Raw genomic sequence first — 12,814 nt, forward strand, 5'->3', positions numbered from 1 at the left:
CTTGTAAATCAATAAATAAGTAATTAAAAGAATACAGACAAAACAAAATACCTTGCTAAGTCATGCATAAATCATTCATCAATTTACTAGGAGGAAGAGAGTGAAGAGTCAACTGTATTGAATAACCGGCACAATCTATACACTGTTAAATCTTTCGGGCTGGAGAGATGGCTTAGCGGTTAAGCGCTTGCCTGTGAAGCCTAAGGACCCCGGTTCGAGGCTCGGTTCCCCAGGTCCCACGTTAGCCAGATGCACAAGGGGGCGCACGCGTCTGGAGTTCGTTTGCAGAGGCTGGTAGCCCTGGCACACCCATTCTCTCTCTCTCCCTCTCTCTGTCCTTCTCTCTGTGTCTGTTGCTCTCAAATAAATAAATAAAAACTTTAAAAAAAAAATCTTTCCCCTGTAAAAGCACAAAATTATTAAATAGGAAGTCATCCTTAAAATCTACACTTTGGAATGGTAGCACACACCTGTAATTCTAGTAATCAAGATGCTGAAACTGGAGGATCATGAATTTGAGGTCATCCTGGGCTTTATACTGGACCTATATCTCAAAAAAAAAAAAAAATAATAAGTTGGTAGGTTTTAAGTTAAAATTTCCAAAGGAAGAAACATCAAGGTCATTTTATTTAAAACCCTAACAGGTAAGGAGTTAGTTTTGTCCCGTCTAAAGGTCTTTTTCTTAGGGCCTATATTTGCTTTCCTCTTTTAGTCACAGCTTCTACCCTTTATGCTAGTGTTAGGCATCCAAAACTCTTGGAAAACAAGGAGGAGCACTAGAGACCAACACACTTCATGCTTCCATTCCATCTACTGATCTGTCCTCTGAGAAATCTGGGCTCTAAGAAAGCCACTTGCTTCACTGGAAGTCCATGGGCCAGTTAGTAGCCAAGTCAGCCTTGTAAATAGGTCCCAAGGCCCACTTGCCCTAACCTTGCTATATGCCATGTTGTTTCCAACTTTGCCAACACTATGCAACTAACTTGGTGAATCAAAATTAGTCCTTTTTATGATTTCCTGTAAAAATTTCTTCTGCTAAGCTGGGACTTGTTACATTACTGTCAGCTGAAATTATCCTCACTAATCACCTCAAACACAGTGTTTGTCAAATTTTCTTCTGCTCCCTTAAGGATCAAACAACTGAATGTCTGGAACTTCTGTGGGAGACTAATTACATTCTTTTCCCTGATACAGTGTCCATATGTGGGCGTAATGTCTTGGCAATGTCAGCTTGGTTCTCACTGACATTATTTGCAAGTGTGTAAGTGTGCATGCCTATGTGTATGCTTATTCTCATGTATGTGGCACATAGGTATGTGGGTGTATGTATGTACATATGCCTATGGAAGCCTTCGTTTGATACCGAGTATCTGTTGTTTCTCCACTTTATGTACTGAGACAGGCTCTCTCATTTGAACCCAGAGCTGGCTGGGTCTGCTAGCCAGTTTGCTCTGGATAACCTTCTGTCCCTTCCTCCTGAATGCTGGGACTACTGGCAGGCCACAATGCCCACCTGGCATTTGCATAGGTGCTGGGGATCTGAATCCAAACCCTCATGCTTGTGTAGCAAACAATTTACCAACAGTACCTCTCTCCCCAGGCCCTCACTGATGTTTTTAAGAATATATTTTATTTGTTTATTTGAAAAAGAGAGAGAGAGAGAGAGAGAGAGAATGGGCATGCCAGGACCTCCAGCCACTGCAAATGAACTCCAAATGCAAGTGTCCCCTTGTGCATCTGGCTTATGTGGGTCCTGGAAAGTTGAACTGGGATCCTTTGGCTTTGCAGGAAAACGTCTTACCCGCTAAGCCATCTCTCCAGCCCCCTCACTGACTTTTGATGATGTGTCCTGACACATATTACAATAAAGTATATGAGGTTGCTGATGTTGGACTGTTTTTCACTCATGCAAATACTCAATCAGCTTTAGTCCAATAGATCCTTTTGAGACATGATACAGGTACAATTATCTTCCAAGAGTATGGATCAATGTTTCCACATTCAGGTAGAGCTTGTCTATGAACTCCCACCTAGGAATCTATGTGACATTTGTAGAACAGGTTTGTAACAAAACCCATTTAACACTACAGAGGGTTATTATGGTCTCTCTCACTCTCTGTATGTGTGTGTATGCTTGTGCATGTATAGAGTGTATCTGTGGTGTAGTGTGCATGATGTGTGATGCATGTATGTGCTTGTGCATATGCACGTGCCCCATCTATGTGGAGGCCAGGGAGCATGTTGGATGTCCTTCGCTTATCACACGTCTGTGTATTTCCTTGAGGTAAGGTCTCTTCCTCAATCCAGTGTTACTGTCTACCAGCAAATCCCATTGATTCACCACTCTCTACTCCCCTAGGACTGGGGTTACAGATGTACATGTCCATGTGTATCTTTTTATGTGGGTTCTGGGGAGTCTAACTTCATGGGCACTGGCAGAAAAGGCCTTCATGATTAAGCAGCAAATGCTTTAAACCACTGAGCCATCAACCAAGCGCCCTAGCCTGCTTTGTAAAGGAAGCACTATCATGACATACACCATCATTCAACTAACACTTAAGAGTGTCACTAATCACCAGCTAGCAAATAGAAAACCCACTTCTTAGGTGGACCAAGTGTTTTATTTGCTCTATTTTACTTGTTTCCACTGCTTCCTCAATGGATACCCCAAAGAACATGCACTTCATTTGAAGTTTTTGAAGATTTTATCCATTTGTAAATGGAAATTTTTTCTCATGGGTTTTCAGAATAATTTCTGGAGACAATGTATTTCACAGTATTATCTTAGTCCAGGCTACTATAGTAAAATAGCTTACACTGGATAGTTTATTAAAAAAAAAACAGATACTTATCACTGCTGTGGTCTGAGTGTGTGCATTTCCCCCTTTCTTGTCCTTCTTGTCCTTGAGGCTTTTATAGTTTAGCAGAAGAGATGATATGATTACAGTATGACATGGAAATGAAATAACAGAGCTGCATCATGGCTTCCTCCTTTGGTGTATACCATCTTTTAACTGGGACAGCTCTTTCCAGCCCCCATTCAGCTGTTCCCTTACTTTGAAAAAGAAGTGGGATAGTTACCTTATGGGAATTGCTAAAGAGGACTACACATCTTGGCATGTATTTATTAATTAATTAATTTATTTATTGGAGCTATTAAACATTCCCCTGCACACTACTGGATACTTGTATATAAACTGCTTTAACAGCATGGAAGGAGACAAGAAATTAAATTTTCTTGAGCTTTTGAAGAAACAACAAAAGAATGCTGATATTTGAGATTGTAGGATGGTAGAAGACCAGGTGAAAGAAGGGGAAAAATACAGAAATTTTGAAAAGCCACAGCTCTTGAGACGAAATCCTAGTTCACACTTCTCTTTGGGATGATGACAGCACAGTTGTGAGAAGCCCGGTGAATGATCGTTGGGCAGTGTGGGCGGGGGGGGGTCTAACTCTAGGGGTGTTTAGTAGCAGCTTCCCTGTTGCTGTTCTCCAGAGCTGGGGCGTGCCAAGGGCATGGATAGACAGCATTTTTCTCTAAGCAAATCAGAGTCCTTTGGCAGTAGAATAATATATTAATTTCATGGCTTCTTGGAAAATCTACCCAACTAGATTCCCTTGAAGCGTGGGCTTAATGTTTCACATTTTAAAAATCTCCCTAGGGCAAAAGAGATGGCTACGTAGTTAGAGACACTTGCTTTCAAAGTTTGACAGCCTGAGTTCAATTCTCTAGTACCCACATAAAGCCAGATGCACAAAATGGCATGCATATCTGGAGTTAGTTTGTAGTGACAAGCAGCCCAGGGGTGGCCTTTCACTCTCGCCCGCTTTATCTCCCTTAGCAAATTATATGTATGTATATATATATATATATATATATATATATATATATATATAGTGTTTGTACATATGTATATATAATTTTATAAAAATAATCTCCCCAGTGTTTGCCATTTCCCACATAAGTTGAGAACAAGTCTTACAAAGCTCTGGTTTTGCTTCCCAGGGGATATTTTGTAATGTCTTCAGACCTTATTGATCCTCTGTTGACATAATTTGGGCAGAAACCAGGGATACTGCTCAATACTTGACAGTAATATGCATGGAGCATCCCAGCACAGCGAATTATTTGTTCCTAAATACCAGGAGTTTCTGCATTCAGAAACCCTGGTGTAGCCCATAGTGAAGGACTCTGAAGTAAGAATGAGAAGTGAACTGAGAACAGCTTCTATGACTAGAGGCTTGGGATTGCTTACTGGAAAGCTAGGGTAAATGCAGACGTCCTGCTGCCATATTCATAGAACTGGGCCCATCTCACACATATTAAACCATACACACAGCACTTCTGAATCCCCTCCCGTTCCTCAACCTCCATTATTCCTTATCTCTCCCTCCCTCCCTCCCTCCCTCCCTCCCTCCCTCCCTCCCTCCCTCCCTTCCTCCCTCCCTTCCTTCCTCCTTACCAGTTCCATGTGGCCCAGGTTGGCCTCTGATACGTATAAGGGGTTAACCCACTCCTGATTCTTTTGGGCTGTAGGACTACAGGTGCTCTACACCATACCTGACCATTCTTTATATGTTTTTTTTTTCTCTAATACTAAAAATACTTATTGTATTATCCTCACAACACTGTAGTCACTTCTTAGGGAAAGCTCCTGGCAGTATGCAAAGTTTTCTCTGCTCAGTTTACACATGATTGACATCCAAGGAGTAGCATTGCATGGACTCATATTGACTAAGAGAAGAGTTACTGTTTTTTAAATATTTTATGTTTTATTTTTATTCATCTATTTGAGAAAGAGAGGGAGAGGGAAAGAGGGAGAGAGAGAGAGAGAGAGAGAGAGAGAGAGAAAGAGAGAGAGAGTGTGTCTGTGTCAGGGCCTCCAGCCACTGTAAACGAGCTCCAAACTTATGCGTCATCTTGTGCGTCTGGCTTATGTGGGTCTTGGGGAGTTGAACCTGGGTCCTTTGGCTTTGCAGACAAGTGCCTTAACTGCTAGTCCATCTTTCCATCCCAAGAGTTCCTGTTTATGTGAAGTTAAGAAAGGAAGCTTTGGAGCTCCAGAGATGGCTCAGCTACGTGTTTCCTGTGCAAGCAGGAGGGGGTGTGAGTGAGTGGGTGTGAGGGAGCCTGAAGCCTGAAAGTACTGGAGTTCAAATCTCCAAAACCAATGTAAATAGTTGGGTGTGGCCACTCACTCACATCTGTGACCCCAGTCCTGCCTCCTGTGGGGAGCAGTGACAGGATAATCAATAAAAGACTCCCTTTGCAAGGAAAAAGCAGGGGGATAAGTGGTGGAGGAGGAAACCCAACGTTTTCTCTGGCCTGGGAATGACATCAGCAGTTAAGTGCATCCATCACATGGCAGAGGGAGAGAGAGATATTGGGGGGGGGTAGGAGAGTGAGAGAAAGGAAGGAAGAGAAGGAGAAAAGGAAAAAGAGGACGGGAGAGTAGACCTTTTTCTTTTTTTGTGTATGGGTTGTAAGTACTGACAAAGGCTAGGTCTTCCTTCTTGGTGAGATGATGGCCAGCTTATCACAGTCAATAAGTGTAGCAGTCAACCTTACAGGGAAAGATGAACAGCAGCAAGAGGTAGATTCACTTGGTTTAGTTTTCTTAACACATGTCAATGTTTATTGTTCTCACAAAGATATTTTTACCTGAAATTATGCCTTGGATCTCCAGCGATAAAGATTCCTGTTCATTTCCTGCATTTAAAGATATTTGTGCACACAACCCCATTCAAATCTGTTTTTCCAACTGGACTGTAGAGTTTATTTGAGATGAGCTTGGGAACGCCCCTTTTCACTGATGGCTTAAGTTAAAGTGGTGCATATAATAATTTGGTTTCAAAGAGGTATATGTAGCAATTTGGTTTTCTCCCCAGTGTCTTTGCTAAAGTAGGTATCCAGAGCAAGATACACTTTTAAAAATATCCTTGGGTCCCGAGCGTTGAGCTTTTCTGGACGAGACAATTTTGCACTTCCCCAATGCTTTAATGCTTTTAGGGAGCTCTTACAAAGTCAGGGTTTAAGGCCGGAAGCTAGTCAGGCTGTAGACACGGGGCGGTTGTTAAGAATAGAACTCATCCTTTACTGTGGGTGCTCTGGACACTGTTTCCAGCTGCTTCCAGTCATTTGACTCCTGAAAGCTCCCCTAATCCAGGCGGAGGCAGCTTCTCCGCTCCCAGGACCACCCCCTACTCCTGATTGGCCGAACTCCTCCGCCACCGGAGCCAGCCGCCTACGACGTCCATGAGAACTGATTTGAAATAAGAGCCAGGCGGTCCTGGCTTGCCTGCGCCGGACTTATCATAGGCCAGGGAAAAGAAAGCTTGAGAAACTTGACATTGTCTTGGGTAGAGTGCGTGTAGCGACAGATCAAAGTGAAAAGGGCATAAAAACGTGCTCGTTGCAGCCTGTGGATTCCGCCTACTTGCTTTTGTCTTGCGAGCATCTGTTGGCTTCGGTGTCTCCACTTGGAAGCCTGCGGCGTGCTCTTTCAAGCAGCTCGCTCCCTGCCGGATGGGTCATGGAATTCTAAACATGAGGCAGGTAAGCCCGGCGGCTGAGGCTGCGGCTGAGGCTGCGGCTGCGCTGGCGCGGGGTAGGGAGGGACGCAGCATTGGGACCCCGGCCACCTGGTAGTCCCGAGAGCCCGCCTTCGGAGCTGATAGTGTGGTGGGGCGCCCTGGGTTTGCCTAAGGCGACCTTAGAAACCGGTTACCTGCGGTCTCCACATCGCCACCGTCACCTCCTCCTGGTTATGGGTCCTTTGCCTCCAAGAGTCTTTGCTGATGTCAGGAGGGCTTTGTAAGGGGCTATGAGCGGGTTTTGTAGGGATGTGCAAATCAATTCCAGTTTGCAGCCTCTGGAATGTATTGTGCTAAATCCATCTCTCTCCTTTATGCTTTAGGTTAGCATAAAGACAACCGCAGAGTCTGAAAAAGCATGACACGGGGCCCGCTTATCTCACTTTAAAGCACTTAGTGTGTTTATGGCTGAGAAGGCCAAACCAGACCCAACGAAGCACAGGGCACTTCCCCAAACCTGCAGATTTGGGGATTGTATTGTTTCTGAACATAAGGCAGCTTTGGAAGCAAAGAACAGAGAAATGGCTTGGTGATTACTTAAGTGAGTCTGTGTAAAGAAGTCTAAACACGGAGCTTCTTCCGTTGCCCCGGGCCTGATGATAAAATTCCTTATCGGCCCAGGAAGAGGTTTATAGCTGTGCCCTTAAGAAAGGAAAGAAAAGGAAAATGTGGATTAGCCAGCTTAACAGAGGGTGTAATTTACAACTCTATCAAAGTTGTGGGAGAATCTTATGTCAATGTTTAAATATAAGGGGAAGTAGACAAGACTGGAAAAAAATCTTCCAGTAGCTGAGTAAGGTCGAGGTTACAGAAGAAAGACCCGGGCACTTTAGCCAGAGCTGAGGAGATCTGGGTGGACCGGGAGCATCTCTTTTACCACTGGAAAAGCGCTTCACTTTTGTTCTTCCAAGTTGGCTTGGTATGCGTCACCCCCTTTGCCCCCTTCTCATTAATGCTTGGGCCTAGAGATTTTCAAACTTTGGAGCCCTCCTTGAACAGTCAGGAGCAAAGACAGGACTCAGCCTCCTTGGCCTCTCATTTGCTCCTATGTGATCATGTTCACAAGTTTCAGCTTGTGCAGAGAATCACATATAAGTCTGTGTGCTTTCAATGAATTACCTTTGCCTAACTGGAAACCCTGTTGGGGTGGAGGCTGGCTTTCTCTAAGTTTTGCAATCGTTCCCTCCAATCTCATTCTCTTGATGCCTAGCAATCATATATGATGGGGGAAAGGAGCGAAAAAGCTTACTGGAGGAGTAAGAAAGAAAAAGACAAATCTAATGATATTTTGGACAAAGGTCCTAAACCAGAACAAAGAAGTCATTTGATCCTGTGTGGAACCACCTGTCTTGTCCTCAGTGGTGTGTGAACTCAATTTTTAGAATCCCAGTGCCCACACAGTTCCTCTGGAATGGTGGCACTCCCTCTGTGTGATGCCCAAGGCAAACTGGTCAGAGCTTAGGATGGTTTTTCCTATGCGTAGCTGTGGCATTTGTGTGAAGCTGGAAAACAGCCCAGTATTGAAGTTTTAAGGGCTCAAGTGCTCATGTAGTAACTCCTCAGTTATTTAATGAATGGACAGCTTTTTATCCCACATCTCTGCTTTTTTTTTTTTTTTCCCTGTTGGGTACTTATAAAGGAGGAGGGAGGAAGATATTGAAGACAGACGAGGGTCATTGTTCATCCAAGAAACAGGGGCAGTTCAACACAAGCATGTAAGGGGAATGAGATGGTGTCCTTATTGCATGGGTGAATCTCAGCTTTGTTCTTGTTTCTCTTGGGGGTGGAAAGCTGACTGCCTCCTCTAGGCAGGGGAATTGTACCCACCAGCCAATTACCCAGCAGTCCCAGCTGGATTCGCAGGGTTAACTATCAAACCGACCTGTATGTCATCAGCTCAGCAATGAAACTTAATCTTTTTACTAGTAAGTGAGCTGTCCCTGAGGCTGAACAAACTCTGAATAGTGGTGTGGCAGCTCCGAAAAGACCCCTACCCCTGACTAGCCAGAAATTCTTGGTAGCCAAAAAGCACCAACAGAACTAGAAAGCAGCTTGATGGGCTGTAAAGTTGAGAGAGTTTTGGGTTTCTGCCAGGTTAGCAGAAAATTGAACTATGTAGGAATAGTATTCTTCGAGGGTAAGGCCACACTGAGTGAGGTTAAAAAAAAAAGTACAAAACTGACTTGCCTTTATCAGGAAGTAATTTTAAACAATGTGCCAACCTCTCTCTGCACTCCTATCCTAAATGGGAACCTTTCTTGAAAGGAATTCGCTACGTTCCCAAGCAAATAGAAAGACGTGGCCACCTGTTCTAGAAGCCCAGCCAAGACCAACAGGTTTGCCTGTAGCATTCCCACAACTGTAAATATCTTCCCCAAATAGTGAGCCACCCATTGTCCTTTTATAGGACAAACACCACTTTCAAGTTGGAAATTACCTCCCAGACATATTTTGATTTTAGCATTCTGATAACTTTTTAAGGGACTCTAAAAGAAGATATGTATGCTGTATTTCTGACTCACTGAAATGACTTCACTTATAGTCTCTTGGTCTCCTAGCTGCTAAGTTTTTGAAAAGCTAGGATGCTGCAGATCTAAGGAGGCAGTGTCTCGGTTTGATCAGTTCGTTTTGTGTTCCTTAGATTGGAATTAAAATGCCCAAGGACATCTGGCTTCATAATGAAAGTCTTGGTAGTAATCTTTCCTCTGAGGATTAGAAAGTCCTTTACAAACACCAGCTATTTATTCTGTGCCACTTCCCCAGGAGGAGAGAGTGAAGGGCAATTTGATCCTCACAGAACAAATGGTGAGGCTAAAGCAAAGAAAGGTTAAGGATAAAGAGAACAACAATTTACAGGCAAGTCCAGGAATGATTATTCCCCCACCCAGAAAGACTACCTGTACAGGCTTAGGCCCTCAAAGGGCACTCTTGGGAATGAAATCAGAACCCTTCGTTCAATGTCCCTTTCTCCTTGTTCTGTAACTAAAACATAGTTTCTCATGTATGTGTATGGTCTCCTTCCTTTGAAAATCAAGCCTTTCAAAGTTTAGAAGGCATTTTTGTTCTCATTTGTCCCAACACAGAGTTCAGGCAGTTTTTATGACATCTACTAGGAAGATACTGTAACTGGAATTTTAAATATGCATCTGAGAAGTGTTCCCTTTCAACAGATGTTTTAAGTTGTTACACATGGTTTAGAGAGCTCAATGTCTGCAACATATGTTAAACTTTTAATTTCTTCCCTGCTATCTCTCTTTCAGGAAACATTATCATTGTAGGACTTGCTGTCTACTTAAAGACCGCTGTTGGTTGTTTTGAAGTAATTTTTTGAGTTGGCTTTTTCATGCTGTTCACTGTGACTCATCTTCCTAGCTTGCCTTGCTGTGGACCGCCTAGGCTGCAAGCAAATCTGTTAATTGGTAGTTGCATGTTATCCGCAGACATTCCAGCAAGTTTTAAGGCTAACTGTGTATGTGGATGTCTCCTGGCTTTGATCCCTTGTGTGGTAAATAGACATCCAAGGTAGCTATGGCAACCTGGACTGTGCATTACTCAAGGAGGGAGGAATTTGGTCACAGAGTACTTTGTTTGGTTAGGAAAAGATGGGGCCAAATGAGGATATTTTTCATCCACATGATTTGGAGATCCTAGTTCATCCAAATTATCTGGAGTTTTCTTGGTAAGCAGAAAGAATTCATGGCTGACCACATCAGAGAATTTGGCAGATATAATTGAAATTCTTTTAAATCAAGTGGTTAATGTGTTCCAAAAGCAACTCCTAAAATGAAAAGGTTGTCCAACATATTATGTCAGTGTCATCAATATCCCTGCTGTACTAAGGGTGAGTGTATTTATTTTCAGAACTGAATGAGACCAAAAAAGAAAGACCGGAGTCTGGTTGGAGGTGTGTATTTCAGTTATTCACCTGCAGGGGTCAGGCTTGAAGTTTCCATGATGGAAGTCTAGGCCTAGAAGTCACTGAATTACTCTTCTTATTTGCAACAGTTAATTAGCAATTCTTTAATCTTGTGACCAAAGCTACTATGAAACCCAGTTCATTCAAGGGAGAGAATATCAAATGGACTGTGATTAAAGCAAGGACAACAAAGCCAGGTCAAACAGGGTTCTAATGTCCCTTTAGATAAGTGGGAGTTTGTAGGGAAAAATTGCGCTCATTAGCAACTCATTTTATTTGACACCGCACTCATATTAGTGGCTTCGTCCTAGAAGGTTATTTGCCTAGTTTTACAAACTTGTTTATTGTAGAAATTTCTCTAAACTACCAGACACAACATTTGGGACCCATTTGGATTGACAAGATTTCTTTTTCCCTCAGATGAAAATATTCATTGACACAAGATTAAGATGTTTAACATCCTCCAGAGGTGTTATTAAGGAGCTCAAAATAATTGAGGCACATACATGCATGAATACACAAATAGCATAGAAGGAACTTTTCTTAAACAAATCAAAACCAAAAAATCCTACCCACATATTTCCTTTATGCTTTAAAAGAGAAGTTCTGAGTAACAAAGACAAGACCAGGGATGTAGTGCTGATTGTAGTATGTGAACAGATGTTAAGGATTTCATATTCAGTCAACTGTTTATAACACATACAGTACTTATTTACTGAGTGCATATTTACTGAGTACTTACAGAATTGGTCTATTTAGTAGTTCATGCAGTAGAGCTACATGGTAAGTGATTATTATATTTCATAACTTTCAGGTTCTAAACATTGTTTGTTGTGGTCCATGTTCTTAAAGAGCATTTAATCTCATGTACAGTTTATTGTACCACAAGCATAATGTAGAATGTAGATTATTATGTGAACAAATGGCTTATATAATCTATATTCATAAGGATAGGAATTCATTGGAAAATAAATGATACTCAAAACACTGCTGAACTTAGGGGCATTGAGAATTGATTTGTAATTGTGAAGTTTACTTGATGTTTACCCCTATGTCCATTTGTAAAATCTTATAGTTTCCTGGTAAAAATTGATTTATCATAACTATTAAATTTTAATTTAAAGTAGGTTTCTCAATAAAAAACTAACTCATATATTTTCTAGCATAACAATGCTTTTTATTTTATTTTATTTTATTTTATTTTATTTTATTTATTTATTTGAGAGAGACAGACACAGAGAGAAAGACAGATAGAGGGAGAGAGAGAATGGGCGCGCCAGGACTTCCAGCCTCTGCAAACGAACTCCAGACGCGTGCGCCCCCTTGTGCATCTGGCTAACGTGGGACCTGGGGAACCGAGCCTCGAACTGGGGTCCTTAGGCTTCACAGGCAAGCGCTTAACCGCTAAGCCATCTCTCCAGCCCAACAATGCTTTATATAACATTTTTAAATTCTTTATTAAAATGCATTTTTATTTTAGTTTCTTATGTATTTTTACAAAATATTTATCTTATTTTTATTAGTTATTTAGCTAGCATATAAAATAATAGGTTTCATTGACATGTTTACACATGTGCCATGTACTTTTTTCATTTAACTAATGAATGAAACAAAATTGTACATATTAATGTGATACTATGTGATGTTTTAGTACATTTAAACATTCTGTAAGCAAGTTAAATGTATTTATCAATATATCACATTTTTTATTTTTTAAACTTTTATTTATTTATTTGATAGCAATATACAGAGAGAAAGAGGCAGAGAGAGAGAGAATGGGCGCACCCAGGCCTTCATCCACTGCAAACGAACTCCAGACTCGTGCGCCCCCTTGTGCAACTGGCTAACGTGGGTCCTGGGGAATCGAGCCTCGAACCAGGGTCTTTAGGCTTCACAGGCAAGTGCTTAACCACTGAGCCATCTCTCCAGCCCAAATTATCACATTTTAGTAGAGAAAATATTCAAAATTTTTTCTTTTAACTTTTTGACAAGTACAGTATTTAAGTCATGTATACAGTCACCTCATGAAGCAATAGCAGGCCAAAACCTTATTCTAAGTGCAATGTAATGTCCATCAGTCATCCTTTACTGTTCTGAGATTTTCGTTTAAAACCAGAACATATATCCAGTGAGAAATGAAGCTATCACTGGGACATATGAGAGACCCTATGTTAATAAATAGTCAATCTGGTTAATTTAAGATCAAGTTCCTGAGTTTTACAACATGCTACCATGTTATAGAGGATGGAAAACTAGAAGGAAAATAATAGCTATGCTTTTGGTACCAGGTTAGTTTTGGCAATA

The 12,814-nt window shown here is 41.7% G+C and overlaps 1 protein-coding gene across 5 annotated transcripts in view; it reads left to right on the forward strand.

Annotated features, from left to right (window-relative positions):
* Mid1 (midline 1) overlaps positions 1-12,814 on the forward strand; it is a 394,404-nt gene that overhangs the window by 191,474 nt on the left and 190,116 nt on the right. For 2 of the 5 annotated variants that reach the window (XM_004663697.3, XM_045140328.1), the window contains exon 1: positions 6,314-6,556. The exons of the other annotated variants lie outside the window; for them this stretch is intronic. The gene's annotated coding sequence lies outside the window, so the exon portion shown is untranslated. Of the gene's footprint in view, positions 1-6,313; positions 6,557-12,814 lie in introns of those variants that run through there. 5 annotated transcript variants of the gene reach the window in all.

The sequence above is a fragment of the Jaculus jaculus genome, chromosome X (genome assembly GCF_020740685.1).
Source record: "Jaculus jaculus isolate mJacJac1 chromosome X, mJacJac1.mat.Y.cur, whole genome shotgun sequence".
NCBI classification, from domain to species: Eukaryota; Metazoa; Chordata; class Mammalia; order Rodentia; family Dipodidae; genus Jaculus; species Jaculus jaculus.